The sequence below is a fragment of the Pteropus vampyrus genome, unplaced genomic scaffold, assembly GCF_000151845.1.
Source record: "Pteropus vampyrus isolate Shadow unplaced genomic scaffold, Pvam_2.0 Scaffold85, whole genome shotgun sequence".
Classification (NCBI taxonomy): domain Eukaryota; kingdom Metazoa; phylum Chordata; class Mammalia; order Chiroptera; family Pteropodidae; genus Pteropus; species Pteropus vampyrus.
The window spans coordinates 330,415-351,856 of record NW_011888866.1 but is presented as its reverse complement, the minus strand read 5'-3'; the positions used below and the strand labels follow the sequence as shown (position 1 = coordinate 351,856).

At 42.3% G+C, this 21,442-nt stretch overlaps 2 non-coding genes across 2 annotated transcripts; both read left to right on the top strand.

Annotated features, from left to right (window-relative positions):
* Positions 1-3,570: 3,570 nt before the first annotated feature.
* Positions 3,571-3,686, top strand: LOC111742041. The gene has a single exon (XR_002781165.1). It is a non-coding gene; the product is annotated as a U5 spliceosomal RNA (small nuclear RNA).
* A 5,424-nt stretch (positions 3,687-9,110) lies between these two features.
* Positions 9,111-9,226, top strand: LOC111742042. The gene has a single exon (XR_002781166.1). It is a non-coding gene; the product is annotated as a U5 spliceosomal RNA (small nuclear RNA).
* Positions 9,227-21,442: the final 12,216 nt, after the last annotated feature.

Genomic DNA, 21,442 nt, shown 5'->3' with positions numbered 1-21,442 from the left:
CTGCTTGTCTTGCCTAGGGAATCGATACTACCTTTGCATCCCTCTTGAATTGTTTCCCTCGAAACTGGCAGCGCAGGAGCCATTTAACACCCAGGGAAACTGAGTCTCAGAGGGCTGCAGTGCTCGCCCGAGGTCCCACAGCCAGACCCACTGAATCTGAGATTTACACTCTGATCTGAAAACCAAAAGACCGTTCCTCTGCTTTTCAGCCTCCAGAATTCTCTGCATCGCTTAAGTCTCTGGCCTCTCAGACTAGGCCTGCCAAGATCTTCCTTTGGGGCCCTCTGTGAAAGGGAGCCTGGGGAGGCAAGTAATGGGGGTGGGCAGAGAGGACATTGACCTAACTGTGGAAGGAAGGACTAGGCTCCCATCCTTTCTTCCAGCTCACGATCTCATTAGAGAAAACCCTACAGTTGAGCCTCATGGTCATGTGGAAATATAAGCACAGGCCATTGCTAATTCCTAGACCAAGAAGCCCCTTAAAACGCTGCCTACAGCCCCACAACCCAGCATCCTCTGAGAGAGGAACTTTCCCTCCTTCCAAATCCAGGCTGAACGGGGCCCCGGGCTCAGAGGAGAAGTGGTCCATGCCATTGGATTGTATGTAAGACTTTGGGAGGAAGAGCAAGACTGGACCCCCAGGCACTTCAAGACTTCCAAGGCCAGGCAGTGAGTGCTGGCTGCTCCCAGAAGCCAGTGTCAGACCTCCGGATGCTCTGAGACCCAGACTGGTCCAGAAGCACTAAAAAGTGTCTGACCACCTTATAGCCTCAGACAAGGCCCCTAGTTTCCCCGAAGTCCTATGCGCATCATGGGATCCAGAAACTCTAACATAGCTGCAGAAGCACAGGCCCAGAAAGGCAGAGCCTGCAGCAGTTGTCAGGAAACCTGGGAACCATCACTCATTCCACCTCTTCCTCACTGTGGGCCCTTAGACAAAAGCCTGGTTCTTGGCCTCAAGAATTGTTGGATGAATACATGAAAGTTGCTTCTTTGAAGCATACTAGTAACATGTTAATGATAGCGGCACCTGGGTGTGGGATATATGGGAACTCTGCACTATCTGCACAATTTTTCTGTAAATTTAAAACTTCTTTTAAAAATCTATTTTAAATACATTATTGCCAAATCGAGTTTAGGCTATGAATATAGGAATGATATATCATAGAAAATCTGTGAATATAATTTTCCACAATGTTAAAGAGAAAACCACAGGCCCAAAATGACATCATTTGTGCTAAAAGCCCAGGATACCAAAACTGGATTTAATACCTAAACTAACTGCAGTTTCAGCCTTTCCAAGGGGTGGAATTTTAAACCTATCAGTTTGAAATTTCCTGATCCACATGAGTGAAGCAATCTGCCTGATAAAACTCCCTGTTCTCTCCTAAGGGAAGTTGTCTTTGCCTCAAATAACTTTAACTTCTTAGTCCCACTCTCTTTCTACCTATACAAACCTTCTATTTTGTACAACCCCTCGAGTGTCCTTCTAGTTGCTAGATGGGATGCTGCCCAATTCATGAATTGCTTAATTAATTAGATCTTCAGATTTACTCTGTTTTGTTTTTTAACAACGTTAATAGGTAAAAAGGGAAAATTGATGATTGTCTTAAGATCTACATATACTATTTAAAAAAAAATCAAAGCCAACTAAGAATAGACTGGAATTAGCTTAATCAAAAGAGTTTCTACCAGAAATCATTTAAGGCCTAGGGCAAAAAGAAGATGCAGGGCCTGTATTCAAAAATTATTAAGAATTTCATGAAGGCGGCAGCTGAAGTGAAGGACCCATGAAGTCTCCACCTGTCTACAGCAAACTTCACTCTTAACGGGAGTCCACTAAAAGCTATGATCAGAATAAGATACTGTAATCACTTCAGTTCAATGTCTGTATCAGAGTGCCCGATGAGATGTAAAACAAGAAAAAGAAATAATAGAAAGTATAGGACTTGTAAGGAAAAAATGAAGTTATCACTGTTGATGTAAGAAACATCCAAACCTATAGAAAATTTTAATAAGTTTGAGCCAAACTGACAACAATAGCCAGGAAGCAAAATCTCAACAGATTGAGAAATGCTCCAGAGAATGGCAGTTTTGCAGCCTATTTTTTATATTAGAATCAATGGAGGAAACATAAGGAGGGTTACATGATATCCATTGTTGGTAGATTAAGTGGGCAGGGGAAAGGAAAGCAGGGAAATTTCTGAGATTGGATAAAAAGTGAAAAGAAGGGACACATACTTCTTTTACACTGGTGGGTACAGGGGAGTTAATAATTAACATTTACAGCACATAGAGATGGTGTGGGGGGGCGGACAAGATAATAAGGGGTTCTGTGGTCTCATTCTCTGGTGCAGTGGGTTGTGCCCTGAGGGGTCTGGAAAAAAAGGGATTACTCTGACATTCCAAGAGTATGTTATCTTAGATGCAAAAAGACAATAGACAGTCTCACTTAAGGTAAAGATTGACCTTTGTCAAGAAAGCTACAGGCCCAGGAGGTGACTATTCACCATGACCTACTTTAATTAGGAATATTTTACATCAGATCATCCTATGTGGTTAATTTTAGTATTTGAGTTTGTAGGTCCACCATACTGGCCTCCCCTAAGTTTGTCCAGTTTAGTATATGGTCCCTTTTCGTCCACATCACTTTCAGATGATATACTTTTTACATATAACATCCAACAGAATCTACAGAGAATCTATGAGAACTAGAGTTTAAAATTGCTGAATGCAAGAGCAATAAATAAAACTCAACTGCATTACTGTATACCAGCAATAAGCAACTATAAATTATAATTTTAAAAAATCTACAGTAGCCACAAAAACTATAAGATAATAAGCATAAAGTAAATCTAACAAAAAATTCTTATGGTCAAATTATACAAGTATATTGAAAGACATAAAAGTAGACCCAATGAAGGGGAAGATTGCAATGTTCATGCATATGATATACATGAATATAATAAAAAAGTAATAAAATGAAACCTTGATGCCTCCCTCCCAGTTTAAGAAAAAACATATTGCCAATACCTTTGAACCCCCTCCGTGGGCCTTTCCCCAATCGCAGCCCTCATTCCCCACTGTGGGTAACCATTATCCCAAATTTTGTGCTCACCATTTCTTTGCTATCCTCGTGGCCTGCCCTGGCCCCAATTATCACAAAATGTCTTTACTTAAAAGAAATCTTACTCAAAGTCCCAATGTATGAACAGATAAAAGCAGAAGTTCTCTCTAGTTGACTAGGATGGGGTTTAGATCACAGGCAGCCAAGCCTCCACTTTGACCCTTAACTGGGGCCTCAGAGCAAAATTTGAATACTAAATCATTTCCGGAGTTTAAAGGGTGATTATTCAGATCTCATCTGCATACTGATGACATGCTGCAAACAGTACAATTGTTTTCAGGAAAAAAAAAAATTTTCTTTCTCAAGTTTCCTAGGTTTGAAGATATTATGTTCAGTATTCCTTGGCTAAATTTCTGCAGGCAGTAACTCTTGGGATAATTAGCCACCATCAGTGCAGTAGGAGTTACAGTTTCCTGAAAAATGAGTTCGGGGAAACAATTACTATACTCTGGTTTCTCTTCAGATCGTACAAATCTTTCGCCTTTTACTAAAGATTTCCGTGGAGAGGAACAATTCTGAGTCTTAACCTAATTTTTTGAGGCCTTGTTTTCACAAGGCTATCTATGTTGTTTAAAAATAGATGAAATGTAATAACTCTAGTTTGTGTCTTGGTTAAGTAACAAGAGTGTTGTGTCTTGTAGTTCTTCTTGTTATGCAAACGTTCTCCCGATAGCAGTATTCATTCACTTGAGTACTATTTATCTCTTTCCTGCTCACTATTCCATTCTGTTTAACCTCATGAAGCAATGCGGTTTTTTACCTTTTCCTTTTCCTGCTTTGGAACTATATAATAGCGTATGCTCTGGCGTTCATACTCCCTGTTCACACAGTTGTTCATATTCACATATTCTGCTCTCCATAGTTGGCTCGTTTTCATTGTGGCTCTCTCCAATACAAATTTAACTCGAGGTACAGATGGAATTCTGAATTTTATAGAAGCCCCATTAAAAAAGAGAAACAGGTAAAATTGATTTTAATACAGTTTAATCTGATAGATCCAAATGTTATAATATCTGGATGTCCTTAGTATAAATAATTATTGAGATGTTTTACATAATTTTCCCCCAACTTTAGGCATTGCTTTGGCAGAGCTAATCTTATTTAAATAAAAGACTTAGTGCACTTTCTTAACAACTCTTTCCTTTCTATGAGCTGTTATTTGTTGGAGTCGTTGCTCAGTTCTAGTTTATTTTCTTTGCTTAGGATGAGTCTTCAGCATTTAATGCTAGTTATATTGGAAAAGATTTGTAATTCTTCTGCACCTGAAGGGTTCTGAATATGCAGTGTGCTTACCAAACGCCTTGTGGGTAACCAGACTCCAAGACCCTGTCAGCACACTCGCCCTTGCCCCTTTCTCACTGCAATCCCTTCTCTAACCCAAAGAGTCAGACACCAACCTGACTTTCCAAGGTAATCATTTTCTTGCTTTTCTTTCTTTGTCCCCCTTCCTTCCTCAGAGAATTTAATAGGAGGGCCACTGTATTAGTCAGGGTCCCCCAGAGAAACAGAACCAACAGGTTATATATGAATACATAGATTTATTATGAAGGACTGGCTCATGCAATTATGGAGGTTGAGAGGTCCCATGATCTGCTATCTTGGTGCTGGAGGCCCAGGGAAACCTGTGATGTAGTTCTAGTCCAAATTCAAAAACTTGAGAACCAGAGTCGCCAATGATGTAAGTCTGGATCTAAGGCCCAAGAACCAGGAGTGCCGAAGTCCTAGGACAGGAGATGAATGTCCCAGCTCACACAGAGAGGGTAAATTCACTCTTCCTCTGCCTTTTTGTTCTATTTGGGCCCTCCATGGATTGATGATGCCCACCACATTGGTTAGGGTGATCTTCACTTACTCTACTGATTCAAATACTAATCTCTTTCAGAAATACCCTCACAGATACATCTAGAAATAATGTTTTACCAGCTATCTGGGCATCCCTTAGGCAGGTTGACACAAAGTAGATCATCACAGCCACCTTCATCTCTGAGTTTCATCCTCATAACCATCCCATGTGGGAAGCCACTCTATGTGGTCTGTTGACCATTTACAACTCAGAGTTCCCTGGACTGCTTTTGTCCTGACTGACAGGCTCAGCTTGCTTGTCTCTCCTTGGACAATAACTCCTGCCCATTGTCTCTTTCTTGGGTTGTTTGCCTCCAAGGCTGACAGCCAGGACAAAAGAATTCATTTAAACTCAGGAGAAATGGATGCTTAGAGTGCTGCAGGTCACAAAGGCAGAAGGTGGATCTGGGATTGCCATCCATGCTTCCTTTCAGTCCCAGGAATCTTCACATTGCTTTAAGATTTTGGTCTCAGATGTCTCAAGATTTTCCCTTGGGGTTCTCTGTAACGGAATGGGGATGGGGGTTAGGGGTGAGGGATGCTTTGACCTAACTTTAGAAGAGAAAAGACTAGACTCCCATCTCCTCCCCCGGCGAGACAAAACTCAACAGTACAGTCCCCTGGTCAAGTGAAAAACCAAGCCCAGGACATTGCTGAATCCCTAGTTCTGTTCTGTCCGATGTGGTAGCCACTAGCCATGTTGACTATTTGAATTTAATTAATTAAAATTAAATAAAATTTAAAATTCAGTTCCTTAGACACACTAGTCACATTTCAAGTGCTCGGTAGTCACATGTGAGTAGCAGTTGCCATTTTGGACAGCACAAAACACAATTATTTTTATTGCTGCTACCCTAGGCCAAGAAGCTCCCAACATCCACACCCAAGGCAAAAATCACTGAACCACTCTCACTGACACAGGACAGCTGACTTTGGTTCCAGCATAAAGGAGAGGTGGCCAGGTGAGTGCTTGACTTTCGGAGATCTTCTTTCTTGCCTTCCTTCTGCTAATTGCGCTTCTCCCACTTCACAAAATAAAGGTCTTCCTGTTGTCCACCCTAAACCTCACCCAGGTGCAATGCTGGAGGATAGAGAAACATTCAAATCTCCCAACAAATGTCAATTTAAAATAGTTGTATCCATTCTGAAGAAGTCAATGAGTCTGGGCAATAAATTCTTTTGTAAATTAAAAGATTTTCAACAGAATTTTTTTCCAACAGAATTTAAGGAAGCTTTAATCCAGTTGTCACCTGGTTGTTTATTATATGATAGTGAGTGACATTGTTGAAACTCCTTCCATCTACTGATTTATGGGAACGAGGTGTCTTAGGTTACAGCTAGAAAGTGAAAAAAAATAACATTGGAACTAAACCCTCTCTCTTCTAGCAATAAGTAATATGTATCCATCTAATTAAGAGATCAGTTCCAATAACATGACACTTTTATGTTTAATAATCATCAAAATTTATAATATATTTATAGTGAATTCATAAAGCATGTATTACTAATAATTGTAATAATAAATCAGCCCAAGAGAAAAACATTAATGCATAGAACTTTAAGGTCAAAGGATGTGGAAAAAGTTTTAAAATTCAATGTACTTATTTTGTCATCAAAAGTATGATTGAGTAATCAATAAAACACTTTCAGGTATAAAAATATATTTGTAAGTGGAAGTGGAAAAACAAGTTCAAGAACAAAAGGAATTATGTTAAAAATTAAAATAAAAAAATTACGACGGTAAGTATCAACTCTCTTGGGTATTTACCATTGTTTACATTTAAAAGTAATAAAATAACTGAGAGTATGAATATTTACAATGCACAGAATATTCTTTCTTTGCATCTGTTTAAACATATATCAGTGCATTATCCCCTGGCCAAGCCCTGTGAGGTATAGTTATTATCATAGGGCAGGAACTTTTCATCTCCCTGGGTCTCTAACTTTCCATTGCATTGTGAAATGTAGCAACCACCCAAAAGAGTATCAAAACATGTGTTTGCATGGATAAACCTTGCAAACATTATGCTAAGTGAAAAAGGCCAGTCACAAAAGGCTATAGGTTATCTGCTTCCATTTAAATTGGCCAACCAACCACTGATGGAATATATTTGGGGGTGGGGGGGAATGTTACATTGTTCTTGGTGTACTTTGTAGTTAGACCTGCAATGGTTGCATTTATACTGGACATGTACTGTACAAACTTCTTTCTTGTCATTATTCCCTAAACTATCAGTATAACAATTATTTGCATGGCATTTACACTGTATCAGGTATTATAAGTAATCTAGATATGATTTAAAGTATATAGTCCTTCGATAAATGATTGAATAAAGATGTGGTACATTAAGAAAAGATGAAATACTGCCATTTGTGACAACATGGATGGATCTTGAGATTACCATGCTAAGCAAAATAAGTCAGACAGAAAAAGTTGAGAACCATATGATTTCACTCATATGTGGGATATAAAACTGAAAGCAACAAACGAACAAGACAAAAACCAAAAACTCATAGACACAGACAACAGTTTAGTGGTTATCGGAGGGAAAGGGGAAAAGAGAGGAGTAAATAAGGGTAAAGGGGAAGAAATATATGGTCACAGAAGGAGATTTGACTTTGGGTGGTGATCATGCAATGCAATATACAGATAATGTATTTTTAAAGTGTACACTTGAAACCTATATAATTTTATTAACCAACGTCACCCCAATAAATTTAATAAAAATTAAAAATAATTAAGTATATAGATGTCTGTAGGTTATGTGCAAATACTATGACATTTTATATATGGAACTTAAGCATGCAGAGATTTTGGTATCCACGGGGGTCCCAGAACCAATCTTCAGCAGATACTGAGAAATGACTATATATGAAATGTCCAGAATAGGCACTTTAGAGACAGAAAGCACATTAGTGGCTGCCAGAGTCTTGGGGGGCGGGGGGTAACTGCTAATGAATTGTTTCTTTTGGGGAGTGACAAAAATGTTCCAAAATTAGATTGTGGTGATGATTGTATAATTCTGTGAATATACTGAAAACCATTGAATTATACACTTTCAGTGGGTAAATTGCGTGGCACGTGAATTATATGCAGTAAAGATATTTTTTAAATATACAGTATTTGAAAAATTTAAATCAAATACGTGTCAAATATGAATACTTGTTAGCTAAAGAACCAGCAAAATGAAAAACAAACATGCCAGCTCAGAGGTGTCAAACTTGGGAAGCGGACTGTTTACACAAGCAGCTGGGGGCGGGGAAGAGCTGCAACTTCCTTTCCCAAGGTTGTTCAGTTACCACGGTTGGAGGAGTCGGTGTAGGCTGATAGGATCTGGTAGCAGAGAGCCTCAGAGGAGCGAACAGCACATTTTAAAAGTACAGGATAAGGAAACGCGAGGTCTGAAAATAGAATACAAGATTTCATCCCAAACAAGTGGCATCAGGTAGGGAAGGAAACCTGAAACCCAGCATGCAAACTCCAGATTTAAACAGGACACTGCCAGGGACCTTTTTTCAAACGGCAGACAAAAATGCAGACTATTCAAAAGTGTATACTCTGGAGGTGCACGTGTGAAAAAACAACAAACCAAACACTCGTGCGTCCACCACGCAGCTTAAGAAAATTGGACTTTGAAAACCCCTGTGTGTCCTTCCCTAGTCACACTTCTCACTCCCTATCGAAGGAAGGAACCACCGCCCTGAATTTTAGATTAATCTTACTTTCTAATTCTTTTTCAATTTAACAGCAAAGTTTTTAATTAACAGAAATCAAACTCCGATGTATAAATGCATAAAACATAAAACTCGTCTCTGATCAGGACGGCGTTTAGGTCTCAGCCAGCCAATCTCCGCTTCGCCCCCTAACGGTGACGCAAGGTACCGTATGAATACTAAGATATTTCCCTAATGGCAAAAGCAACTCTCCTGATTTGCATACCCACAGTGCACTGCACCAAGTACAAGTTTAAAACGACAAAACTTAAATTTTTCTTCCACTTATATTTTCTAATAGTTAGGATTTTAATTACAGAATAACCTGGGAATTTTTATTCATGCACTGATTCTTGGCGTTATCTAGCCACCGTCAGCGCACAAGGAGTTTCTTTTACCCGAGGTGTGAGTTATAGAAAACGGGATCATACTCTGGTTTCTCTTCAGATCGTATAAATCTTTCGCCTTTTACTAAAGATTTCCGTGGAGAGGAACAACTCTGAGTCTTAACCCAATTTTTTGAGGCCTTGTTCCGGCAAGGCTACTTATGAAGTTTAAAAAAAAGGTCGAATTGTGTATGACGCTTTTTGCTTTGAAGTTGCATCACATGTCTGCGGTGTGGCTTGTTTAGTATTTTTCTACTTGCTGTGGTAATGGCTTGTCATCGCTATGTTGCGCGTGGAGTGTTAAGAAACTTACTGGTCCAACATGATCTTGTAATGGTACATAGCAGTAGGCTCTCTTTTAGGTCTTGCTTTTTTTACCAAAAGCTGTTCCGAAGGTTTGTGCGTTTCGCTGCCTGTACATATGGTTTGTTCCTTTTCAACGCAGCACTGTCAGGTAAAAACGGGTTTTTTAAACTTTTTAAAATCAAGTTAAGCAAAAGAAAAGCGGGTGAAGTTGATTTTAGTGTATTTTATTTAATCCAATTATTTCAAGATGTAATTAATATAAAAGATTCTGAAAGTGTTTTACATTATCTTTTTTCGTACTAAATCTTCTAACTAGTGTGTTTTACACTTGGTACAATTAGGACTAGCCGCATTTCAAGGGCTCAACAGGCACTTGTAACTAACTACAGTATTGGGCAGCACAGCTCTGTAATATTACAGTGTGTAAATAGACCACAGTTTGTGGATCCATTCTCCTTTCGTGGAGGTCTTCACCACCATTACCCCCCAATTATGGTTATTAGAATGATGTTCCTCACAGTGAGCATGTGCAAGATTTTGTTTTCCTAAAGTGTGTAATGGAATCACTGCATCTCAGTTTATAATAATTTTTTCCCCAAAACTAGTGTATCCATTTACACTTTCACCAATGGCTTCTGTGTATTTCCTCTGCTTCTTATCCTCACTAGCCTTTGATATGCTGACTTTAATTTTTGTCCATCTGGTAATTATGCAAAGATATCTTACAGTGGTTTTAATGTACATTTTTCTAATTTCTAATGAGGTTGAACATCTTTTCGAAAATTTTTTAAAAATATTTTTTGGCCATTCATGGTTTCTCTTCTGTGAAATATTTTGCATACAGCATAAAGAATTGAGGACTTTGGGGACTTTACAAAATGGATTCCATGAAAGCCATGACAGTATCGTCAACTGGCACGTAATGGGAACACCCAAAACCACAAAAACGTCAACCACAACTGCCCTCAATAAGCCCCCAACTGCAGGGACCAATTAGAATAAGGATCCCACCTTGTAAAGACCATATAAGCTGAACACCTCAGACAGGCAATGTTCAAGCCTGAGTTTTTAACACAACCTCTAGACTCCAGACCTTACATAATGATTCTTTGTTGATTATATGGTGCAATTACTTTCTCTCAGTTTGGGGGGACACAAATGAACTTTCAGTTCATTGCAAAACCCAATGTGATCATGTTATATTTTTAAACATTGTTGGATTCAATTTACTAATATTGTGATTAGATTTTTATATTTGAATTCCCTAGCGGGATTGGCCTTTAAAAAGAATTTTATGTCCTTGTCTTATTAAGAATATGAAACTCATAACATGAGCATAAAAGTATTTCCTCTTTTTTCAAACATTATATTACATGTACATATATGTACATTTTCTACAGTTTTAAAATTTACTGGCACACAGTTGTTTATAATATTCTCTATCATTTAGGTCTCTACTGTACCTATAATTATGTCCCTTTTTTCATTCCCGATATTTATTTATGCCTTCCCTTTTTATGATCTTATAAATCTTGTCAGGGTTGTCAATTTTATTAGTTTTCTTTTTCAAGAAACCAAATTTGGAGTTTGATCCTCTCTAGCATATTTTTAAAATTTATTATTATTATTTATGCCTACGGCACCTGGTCTTCCTAGGCGGTCTCCCATCCAAGCACTAACCAGGCCAGACCCTACTTAGCTTCCAAGATCATAATGCATCAGGCCTGTTCAGGGTGGCATGGCCATAGACTGTGGACCATGGCTGCACTGGGGTGTGAACCCAGGACCTTCTGCGTGTAAAGCAGACATGCTAACCACTACACTATGCAACCACGTCCAAGCATATGTTTTTAAATCACTATGTTTTGCTTATATTTTCAATATACTCTGTTAACTTTGTACTTTTTCTATTGTTTCGAGAGGAATTTCTGTGGCACTTAACAAGCTGATTTTTAAAGTTATTTGGAAAAGGATAAGATCTAGACTAACCCTAAGTCCCCATCACAGATATTTTAAGTCACCACACCTAGTTTCTCATGTTCTGCTGGATGTTATCCTTATCCCCATGTCATGGCTTTCCAACCAGACTAGATGCTCCCTGCAGCCTCAGTCTTATCTTCCTGTATAGCCCCTGGCCATGGAATTAGTAGGTCCCAGGACCTGTGGAAGGGAGCAGCTGGAGGAAGACAACCTTTCATTAAGTGGTCTCAAGAGAAACTGGAGGTTAAGTCTCTCCCTGCCTGCCTCACAGGGTATAGCAACAGCAGATAAGAGGGAAATGTTTAAAAGTGATATGCAAAATAAGATATTGTTTTAATCTTTCAAAGCTAGAAAGTAACTCAGAGGCCTCCTGCAGAGCCCTTCCCTATGTCTTCAGTAACACGTGTGACCTGTTCCAGAATGGAGAGGGCAAATAAGACAAGAACCCAGATTTCACACACACACACACACATGCATGCATGTGCATTTGCTCCAGACTTTGGAAGCCTGAGGTAACTTGTGCCTTCCACACCGAAGCCCCACTGCCCAGCTAGTTCCTGCAGCCAGAACTGTAGGTGTGGATGCTGCTCTGGCTACATCATGTCACATGCAAACACCACTCAAGGATGCTAAGGACAGGAACCTCCACTCAGTTATGGCACTTCACTTTGGGTGTCTTTAGAGGGTGAAGTGATCCCTCCCTCATGCTTAGCCGGCAGCAGAGCTGAGAAGCCAGCCCCATGTATTCAGATTCCTCAGGGCCCAAATCAGCCCTGTTTGTTGCGGGGAGTGTCACCTCACAGCCCAGAACCACTGCTCCCAGCCCTCCCTAAGATCCTACATCAGCAAGTGCCAGCTGCCTATCCTTTAAGAGGCCTTCTGGCCCTACAAGATCCCTTTCCCATCCAGTCTTTCCAAGGGTGGTCCCAGGATGGTCTCCAGAACATATGGGAATTCTAATTACACCCCCTTTCCAAAACAATTGGGTTGTTGTCTGGGGGAGCCCTCTTCCTGTCATAGAGAAGCCTCTTCATTTCCTCAAAGGTAATTTACCTCCTGAGGTGATGCAGAGGACTCTGACCTTTTTTTTTCCTTTCTTTTTTAATGAAGAGACCAAAAGCTACTCCAGTTCAATCTCTCCCAGGCTCTGTCATACTGTCAGCCTTCATTTATTCATTCCATAGACATTCCCAAGACTTTCATCAATAAAAAAACTACAAAGAAAGTAAAGACACCATTTGTCATTTTTTTCTCATGAACCCCACATATTGAAAGAATTTTTCCTACTGCATTTATCAAGTAAGCATTTATTCATTCCCTATTTGTAATTAATCAGAAGCATTTCTGACCACCAGCTAGAGTTCTGATCAGCACGAGGACACCAGAGTGCTCGCTTCCAGAGCAGGTCTAATGCTGGCTCAAGAAGGAGGGGGTGGTGAGGAAGGGCCTGCGTGGACACACTGAAGCAGCTCCTGCCTCCTGGACACCTCCAGCGCTGAGTGTTCTCAGCCCCAGCCTGGAGCCATTGGTTTATTATTTGCGGCCCGTGAGACAGACTAAAGTCCAGGCAGTGGAGCTGTGGCAAAAGTATGAACTTGGTGGGGGGGATGCGGGTCCTCATCCCAGCTGTGCCACTAACTGGCTGGGTCGCCTCCTCTGGCTGTGAGTATCCACTCTGGGGTTTGATCTCCTCATGTGTCAGGGGAGGGCCCAAGTTGGGTAATCTCCAGATTTCCCACCTGGCTCTGACGTTTTATGATGCTCAGCTCAGGGGAGCAGAAATAGGAGTGTGTTGGAAACAAATGAGCACTACCTGTGATCAGAACTGCAGTGCCTCCAGTTACACAGCTGATCCCACCAGGCCTGACTGAGACACTCTCCCTGTTGGGATGAAAGACGCAGCAGGGCCAAAACAAGGCTGCATGGTTACACCAAGATGGCTAAGCTGGACACACACATGCACACTCTTACAGACATGCTTGCACTCTCATGGGCATACATGCGCACCCACAATCATGCATGCACACACACATCCACATGCAGAAATACACTCATCCCAAGTGCTGCATGCTACACAGCACTACCGGGTCTAGGGACCTGCCCACTACCCTGCCCTAAGTCACCAGCTACCATTTCTTGGGGTCTGTCTGTGACACTGCATGTGGGGCATCCTGCTAGGCCAGATGTGTCAGCCCCTCTGGGTAAGCTGAACCCATGGGACTATAGCCTGGTTTTCCAGAGCAGGCAGCAGGCATAGGAATGCGGGCTTTCCTTTGCAAATGTGCTGCTCTGAGTCTCCACTGCTGGTTCCCATTTGCTCGTGTTTCATTAGTCTTAATCCTTCTCCACTATCTGCCATAGGGCGATGGAGGCAGACTGAAAAGGGGCTCTTGTCTCTGACTGGGGTGGGGGAGGGGAAAGCCAGAGTGAGAAGGGTGGATGAACAGACAGCAAGCAGATGATAGGAGTTGACTTGGTCCTGGCTCTCCCAGGGGAGAACGCCAACATTCGCATCTGTATCCCCAGCATTGACCATTGAGCCCGGCACCTCCTGGATTCACGAACTGTTTGTTGAAAGGCTGAATGGATGCCTGACTAGGTGAGGGAGATAAGGAAATAGAGACACAAAGATCGGAGAGAGGGAAGGGGAGACAGGCCTGGGGGAGCTTTTCCTTTGACATCTTCATTTAAAAGGGGTTGGGCTGACACTGTAGTCTGATAAGAGCATTAAATTGTGGACATGGCATTTCTTTTCCTTCCTATTTCCTCTTAAGATGAAATCTGTCCCTGTTATGCTGTGACCCTGGGTGAGCTCTCTCTGAGCCCCAGTTTTCCCAACTCTAAATTGGGCCTTCCTTTCCCTCAAAGAGATTCAAGTAAAATAACAGAATAAAAATAGTGTTTTGGAAAATAAACACATGTGCCTAATGGCGGGGGAGGTATGCCCACATTAAAGCTTGAAAGGCAGTGTGGTACAGTGGTTACCACTCATGGGCCCACACCACCTGGGTTCTCATCCCAGCTTTTCCACTTCCTAGCTGTGTGACCTTGAGCAAGTTACTTAACTTCTCTATGCCTCGATTACTTTGTGAGGCAGGCATGATGATAGTAGTATCTACCTCATAGGTTTAGTGTTAAGTGTGTGAACATGTGTGCTTGGCCCTTAGTCTGTGCTGTACAAGAGAAGCTATTAAATCATTTCTAAATCAGCGAAGACTGTTGAGATCGAACCAGGTGTTTATCAATGGGCAAAGCTCCTGGGATCCTCTCAGAGCAGCCTTGGGAGAGACAGAAGCTGCCTGTGCAAGACCAGCACAGTCCCGGTCCTCTCATAGACTACTGACAGAGAGTAAGAATGCTCGGTCGCTTGGGGAGGATCATTTCGTGGGCTGGGTTAGAGTCCATGTGCATGCCCCTGGCGAGGCCCAGCAAATCCTCTTGTTTGCACTCTGCAGAAGCACACACCGATGAGCACAGGGCAATGGTGGCAGGATGTCCATCGCGGCACTGAAAACGGGAAACATTTTGGAAATGTAAATGGCCTTATTTAGTAGACCATATATTTGACTTTGGTACATATGGAAGCCTATCATTACATAGAAAAGGCCTGGAAGGACACCATAAGCTGATAGCAACAATCACCCCTGAGAAGGGACTGGATTTGGAGAGGTTGAGAGGTTGAGAGGGGACTTCTAACTTTTTACATTTATTTTTTAAACAAGGAGAATGTTTTTATGTATTGCTTGTTTGACTTAAATTAAAAAAAAAAAAAATTAAAGGCATAGAGCTACTTGGAAAATCATATGGATCCAGAGGGAGGAGAGATTTGGGCAAGAATGAGAGAATTTACAGTATAGACTGGAGTTGGGGAGAGAAAGAGGACAGGTTTGGAGGTGAAGGAGAAGCCAAGGGCTGATAAGGAGAAAGATAGGCAAAGAGAATATTCAAGACTCTTTGGTGTATGACGTAATATAATTCATCCTCCAGCATCTCTTCCAGGCTATTTAGCAAAGACTTAAACAGCTTTTCAATTCGTTTTTGGACGGTGGACTTTTCTTTCAAATGTAAAACTGAGATTGATCACAAGGCAGACTGGTTTTCTTTGGGTTACAACTTATTAGGCCAATATTTATGGAGAACATTCTATAGTGGGCACTGGGCTGGGGCCTGGACGCATGGGGGCAGTAAGAGCTCCACAATGACCTCTACTACGTTGAGACAAACCATGCAGCGAGGCAGAAATAAAGGGTTGTGGAAACAGAGAGGAGGGAAATAAAGGAAACTGATTCTGCCTCAGAGTCACAAAGGCCTCACGGAGGCGGAGGTGGGTACTGGGCCTTGATGCACACATAGGGAGAAAAAATGGGAAAATGCACCTCAGGTGGTGTTGGGTGGACTTCCTCCTAAGGTTTTAGGGTACAGTCTGTGGCTAAGGCTAACAGCACCCCCATGCAGAACCATTCACATTCCTTCCCTCCATAGCGAGAAGCCTCCAGGAGGTCAAGGACAAGCTTCCACCTTTGAGCTAGAAAATCTTGGGTCTCTTCCCATCTGGTATCGTGGGTCTCCAGATGTGATGCCCTAAAAAGGACACAGCATTATGTGTGAACTGTTTATGGCAAAAATATTATTTGACTCTCTAGTCAGAAGGAAACATGAGACAAAGCTACAATGTGAATCACTCCGCAGGACAACTGAACTTGTTCCTTCAGAAATGTCATTGGCAGTCAAAACAGGGAAGGCTGTTGCTGTGCTGGAACAGGGGAGAGTAAAGAGCCATGACAACCAGACAGTAGGTGAGTTTTAGTTGGATCCAGGATCTAGGAGACAGTGTTGAGGTGGATATTGTTGGAACAATTGGGGACATTGGATAATGGACTATATATTAGTTAATAGTTTTGAATCTTTTTTCTTCTTTTGATGATGGAAATAAAAGGAACATTTACAATGTTTTCCTGGGGAGGGAGGAAGTAGGGAAGAGAATTTATTGTGTAACAAGAAGAACAGAAGCTTGGGTTCTAATCCTGGCCTGCCTCTTCCTACCTGTGATAACTGGAACCAGTTTTGTTAACACTAGGAGCCTGTTTCATCATCCAGGAAAGAGGGATTACTTCATGTGGCTATTGAGTGCTGACTGAACGTGTACACGCAGGAGAAACTGTGGCCAGTAGGTTAACTAACTCACTTCAGTTAGCAAGGAAGGCTTCCAGGACCAGCCATGCTGGAAGCTGCTGCAGAGTCAGCCCCTCTGGGGGCTTCTTCTCCCTGTGTGGATGAGGTAGACTTGGGGGTCTGCCTCCCTTTGCTTCCCTTTACTACCCCCATACCTATCCTACCCTGTTTCCCAGCCTGCTCCAGAATAGGTGCTCCCAGCAAGATTTCTCAACCACGGGGTGTAGCCTGGAATATGGCTTAGATCCCCTTTGTTGGCTTCCAGCAAATTAAAATTTATCTCTCAGGGAGGAAATGAGGGGGTTGGTTGTTTTTTTTTTTTTTCCCCTTCTTCTTAATGGGCTCTGATGAAGGAAATGAACTCGGGGAAAGGATCAGAAATACGATCTACCGCTAGCTGGCTCGGAAAGGTCTGGAGGCTCCCTACCCCCTCAGAGGAGGCAGCTGGGCACAGTTTTATTATATAATTAACCTTGACCCTTCTGGGTTCAAAGAGAGAGGTTAGTTGGAAATAAATCAGTAGTCTGGTCTGGTCACTTCAAAGCCTTCAGAACCCGCTGGAAAATTCCATGTTGGTTCAGTGTGTAAATTGGAATAGGGTGTGCAATTCTTTTTGAAAGGTGGTTGGGGGTGGGTCTAAAATTGAAATTAATTGTGTATCCGCTTTCTTTAATCAAGCAATCAGGAGTCTTCATTGTGTATTTCGTTGAGGGGACGGGTGGGAAGGCCCAGGAGAAAACACTGTGTGACCTCTGTGTGACCACTGGGCCGGGTACTAGGACAATAGGCATCTCTCCAAGCTTAGAAAGCACCCCCCTCCGCCCCGCCCCCCCGGGCAGTGTTCAGCCCTTTATTCGGACATGTCTGGAATTCTTAGAGTCATTGAACCATCACCATCATAATAGCATATACTGGGTTCTTGCTACGGACCAGGTGCCCAGGATTTTCCAGTTATTTTCTCATTTGATCCTCATAACAACCCAATTAGATAAGTACCATGATTATCTCTATTACAGATGAGGAAATTGAGCTTCAGAGGGGCTACATAGCAAGTCCAGAGCCATGGTGAGGTTTTCAAAGTCTGCTTCAATGCTGTGGCTGAAGGAACGAAATTAAGACCCACGGAAGAGGTGCAATCACCCAGTCTCCAGCGGCCATGTTTTTTTCTCCAGAGTTGTTGCATCAGTGGAGCCAGAGCTGGTTTCTCTTAACGTCTCTCTTGATGTCATCTTGAATTCACCCTTCGTCTCTCCTTTCTCTTCATCCTTCTTCCTCGCTCCTTTTCTCCCTCCTTCTTTGCTTTCCTGCTTTCTTTCCACAAGCACTTTTTCAGCATTTAGTGCTGCTCCATGACAGCACTGGTGGGTCATAAAGACACAAGACACAGGGCCTGTCCTTAGGAAACTCACATCCAAAGTTCTCAGAGCAGAGACGACAGACATACACCGTGTGATTATGCTGTGGAAGAAGATTGTTCTGTATGGGAGGGTTAAGCAAAGTGTAGAGGAAGGGCAAAGGCAGGAGAAGTGGTTCCAGCTGGAGAGGATCAGGAAGAGGCAATGTTTGGAAGGATCTGGAAAGAAAGGATGGTGGGATGGTATCATTCCAGGCTGAAGGGACATCTTGCAGAAAGGCCTGGAGGCACCACTGTGCACAGCATGTTCCAGAGAAGCCAGACTGGAGTTGATGATAGGCTCTGTTCTGATTAATAATACATAATAATAATAGCAAGTGTGGTCCTGAGCGCTTTACAAGGTAGTTTACATAAATGACTTGTTTACTGCTCACAACAACCTATGGGGTGGGTGCTATCTTTATCCATAGATGAGGACATGGCACTGGAGATTAAGGGATGTCCACTGGGTCACATAGCTGGACAATGGCTGAGTAGAGATTAGAAACCCAAACCAGTGCTCTTAATTACTGGGCAACATTGTCACTTGTGAGGAGGCCTTGAATGCCAGGCCAAAGGCGTTGGACTGCTCTGGGAGCAATGGGGAGCTATGGCAGCTTCCTGACCCCACCTGCATTCTAGGACATGCCCAACCCTCCTGCTCCGGGGTCTGACATTCCTGGGTCTCTCCTCAATATTCAAAATAAAATCTCTTTTAGCCAATTTAGACCATTCCCTCCTCACCTGTCCCCAAGTTCCCTGCCCCCTCCTTCTCAATACACAGATAACAAGTCAGCAGAAAGCATGGGCTTAGAACAAGGAGGCCCTGGCTCAAGCCCCGGCTCCACCACCTCACTTCCCTGGGCCTCCTTTCCTCATCTGTTAAATGGGAGGATGACGGTGAGTTGAGCCCTGCCTGTACAAGGCTGAGTGTGAGAAGACTCAGACCAGGTAATGTTAGAGGTATTCATTCTATCAAATGCCACAAGAAGTAATGACAGAGGTTTCGTCATTATCATTGGGGCACTAAGGACTCTATAAAGGCTCTTTCCCTTTCCTGAGGGTGCTCCAGCCTATCTGACCCTCTTGCTGGGTTCCCTTTCCACCTAGAAAGCCACATAAAGCTTTCCTAAGACATATCAACTGTGCAAAAAGCATATGCTCTGGAAATCTAGTAACCATTAATTCATACGTTTATTGAGCATCTACTAAGTGCCAGGCCCCATGCAGCAAGTGATAGTCTCCTGGCTGTTCAGTGATCTCATCATACAGTTCACACCTCCAAGCCTTTGCTCATGCTGTGTCTTCAGCCTTGGATGTGCTTTTCCCCCTTCTCCAGTCCTCTTCTGAGCCTTTCTTAATCCTAGACTTCCGTGAATCACGTTTTCTTCTGCTTCCACAGCTTGTTGCTAGTACCCATGCAAGTAAGTATATAGACAGATTGCAGTTATTTATTTATTATTTTTTTTCAAGCTTGTACTGTCAGCTGGCTAAGTCTGTCTCTCTCCTGCGGGGCAGAGCACATCTTAACAGCTAGCCTCAATCAGATGTGGGTAGAGATCAGACCTTAAGTCTCCATAACTGTAATCTTCAATAATTCCACAGGGTGGCAGCAAAGCCCTCCAGTCACAGCCCTTCTCTGAGGAGCACAGCGCTTCCAGGCCTGGATACTGTGTCCAGAGGCTTCCCCTGCTCCCCGGCCCAGCTCCAGAGAGTCCAGGCCAGGTGCAGCGTTCTCTTCAAGCTTACTTTCAACTTTATCCCGCCCCTCACCGTCCACTTTGGGTCACTTTGCCCTGCTCACCCCTGGTTCTCTTCCTGTGACAATGAGATCGTTTGAACACTTGAAATGCACACTTCACTTATTATGATCTCGTTGAGTTCTAGCAGCAAGTATTTTTTTAATGATAGCTTTATCAAGGTGTAATTCACATACCATAAAATTCACCCATGAAAGTGTGTGTCATTCAATGGTTTTTAGTCTATTCACAGAGTTGTGTAATCATCACCACAATTTTAGAACATTTTCATCGCCCCCAAAAGAAACCCTGCACACATTAGTAATCACTCCACCTTTCCCCTGGACCCCCAGCCCCAGGCAACCACCAATCTCTTTCAGTCTAAAGATTCGCCTCTTCTGGACATTTCAGATAAACGAAATTATACAATAGATGGTCCTTTGGGACTGGCTTCTTTCACTTAGCATAATGTTTTTCAAAGTTCATCCATTTAACTATTAAATAATATCCTACTGTGTGGATATGCCACATTTCGTTTCTTCACTCATCAACTGATAGACATTTAAATTGTTTCCACTTTTTATCCATTATAGACAATGCAATTATGAATATCGGTGTTCAGAGTTTAGTGTAAACATATGTTTTCATTTTTCTTGAATATACACCCAGGAATAGAACTGATGGCTCATATAGTGACTATATATGCAGACTTTTAAGGAACTGAAAGACCGTTTTTCATAGCAGCTGTATCACTTTTCATTCCCACTAGCAGTTTATGAGGGTTCCAATTTCTCCACATTCTCAACAATACCTGATATTATCTGACTTTTTGATTCTAGCCATCCTAGTGGGAGTGAAGTGATAATTCTGTGGTTTTACTTTTTTTCTTTCATATACTTATTGGCCATTTGTGTGTCTTCTTTGAAAGAATGTCTATGCAGATCCTTTGCCCATTTTTAAATTGGATTACTTGTCTTTTTAGTATTGAGTTGTTATTATTCTTGAGTTTAAAAGTTCTTTATATATTCTAGATGTAAGCCCCTTATCGGAGACATGATTGGCAATTATTTTCTCCCATTCTGTTGTAGTCTGTGCATTTTCTTGATTATGTCATTTGAAGCCTAAAAGTTTTTAATTTCGATAAATTAATTATTAAAAATTATGAAAAATTAAATAATCTAATTTTTCTTTTTTGATTAGACTTTTGGCATCATATCAAAGAAACTTACCTAATCCAGAATCTGGCCAGGCTATGGGCATTTTGGAGTGGAGGCCAGGGCCAGACCCTGGATCACGGCAGTGGTGGGCACATGGCACAGGGTGACCCAACAGGCCATCCATGTGCTTGGGAGCTCCAAGTCCAGCATATATCCCTCTTGAGCTCAAGGAGCAAGGCCCTTCCCTTCCAGATCAACCTGGCTCCTCCCTCCTCTCAGCCTCCCTCCCTGCCCCAGGTGGCTCCTGAGGACCCGGGGGAGCAACAGAACTCAGAATCAGTCCTTATAATACCTCTTTGTGGGCAAGGCATGGGTTTAGATGTCCCCTTCCCTGACTCTGGCCTGAACCCAGAGTTCAGGACAGTCCCCCCCATCAATGGTTGCTCCCACTCCTCCATTTCCTGTTTCCAACCCAGATCCCCAGGGTGATTCTCCTCACTGCCCCACCCCCAGTCTCTAGGTAATAGTCCACCTGCCCTCCATGTTTACTACCCAACCCCATTCTTCTCCGTCTTCCCTCCCTCTAGGCTCTGATTGTGGAATGGCTCCACTGAGTGGAAAGGGCC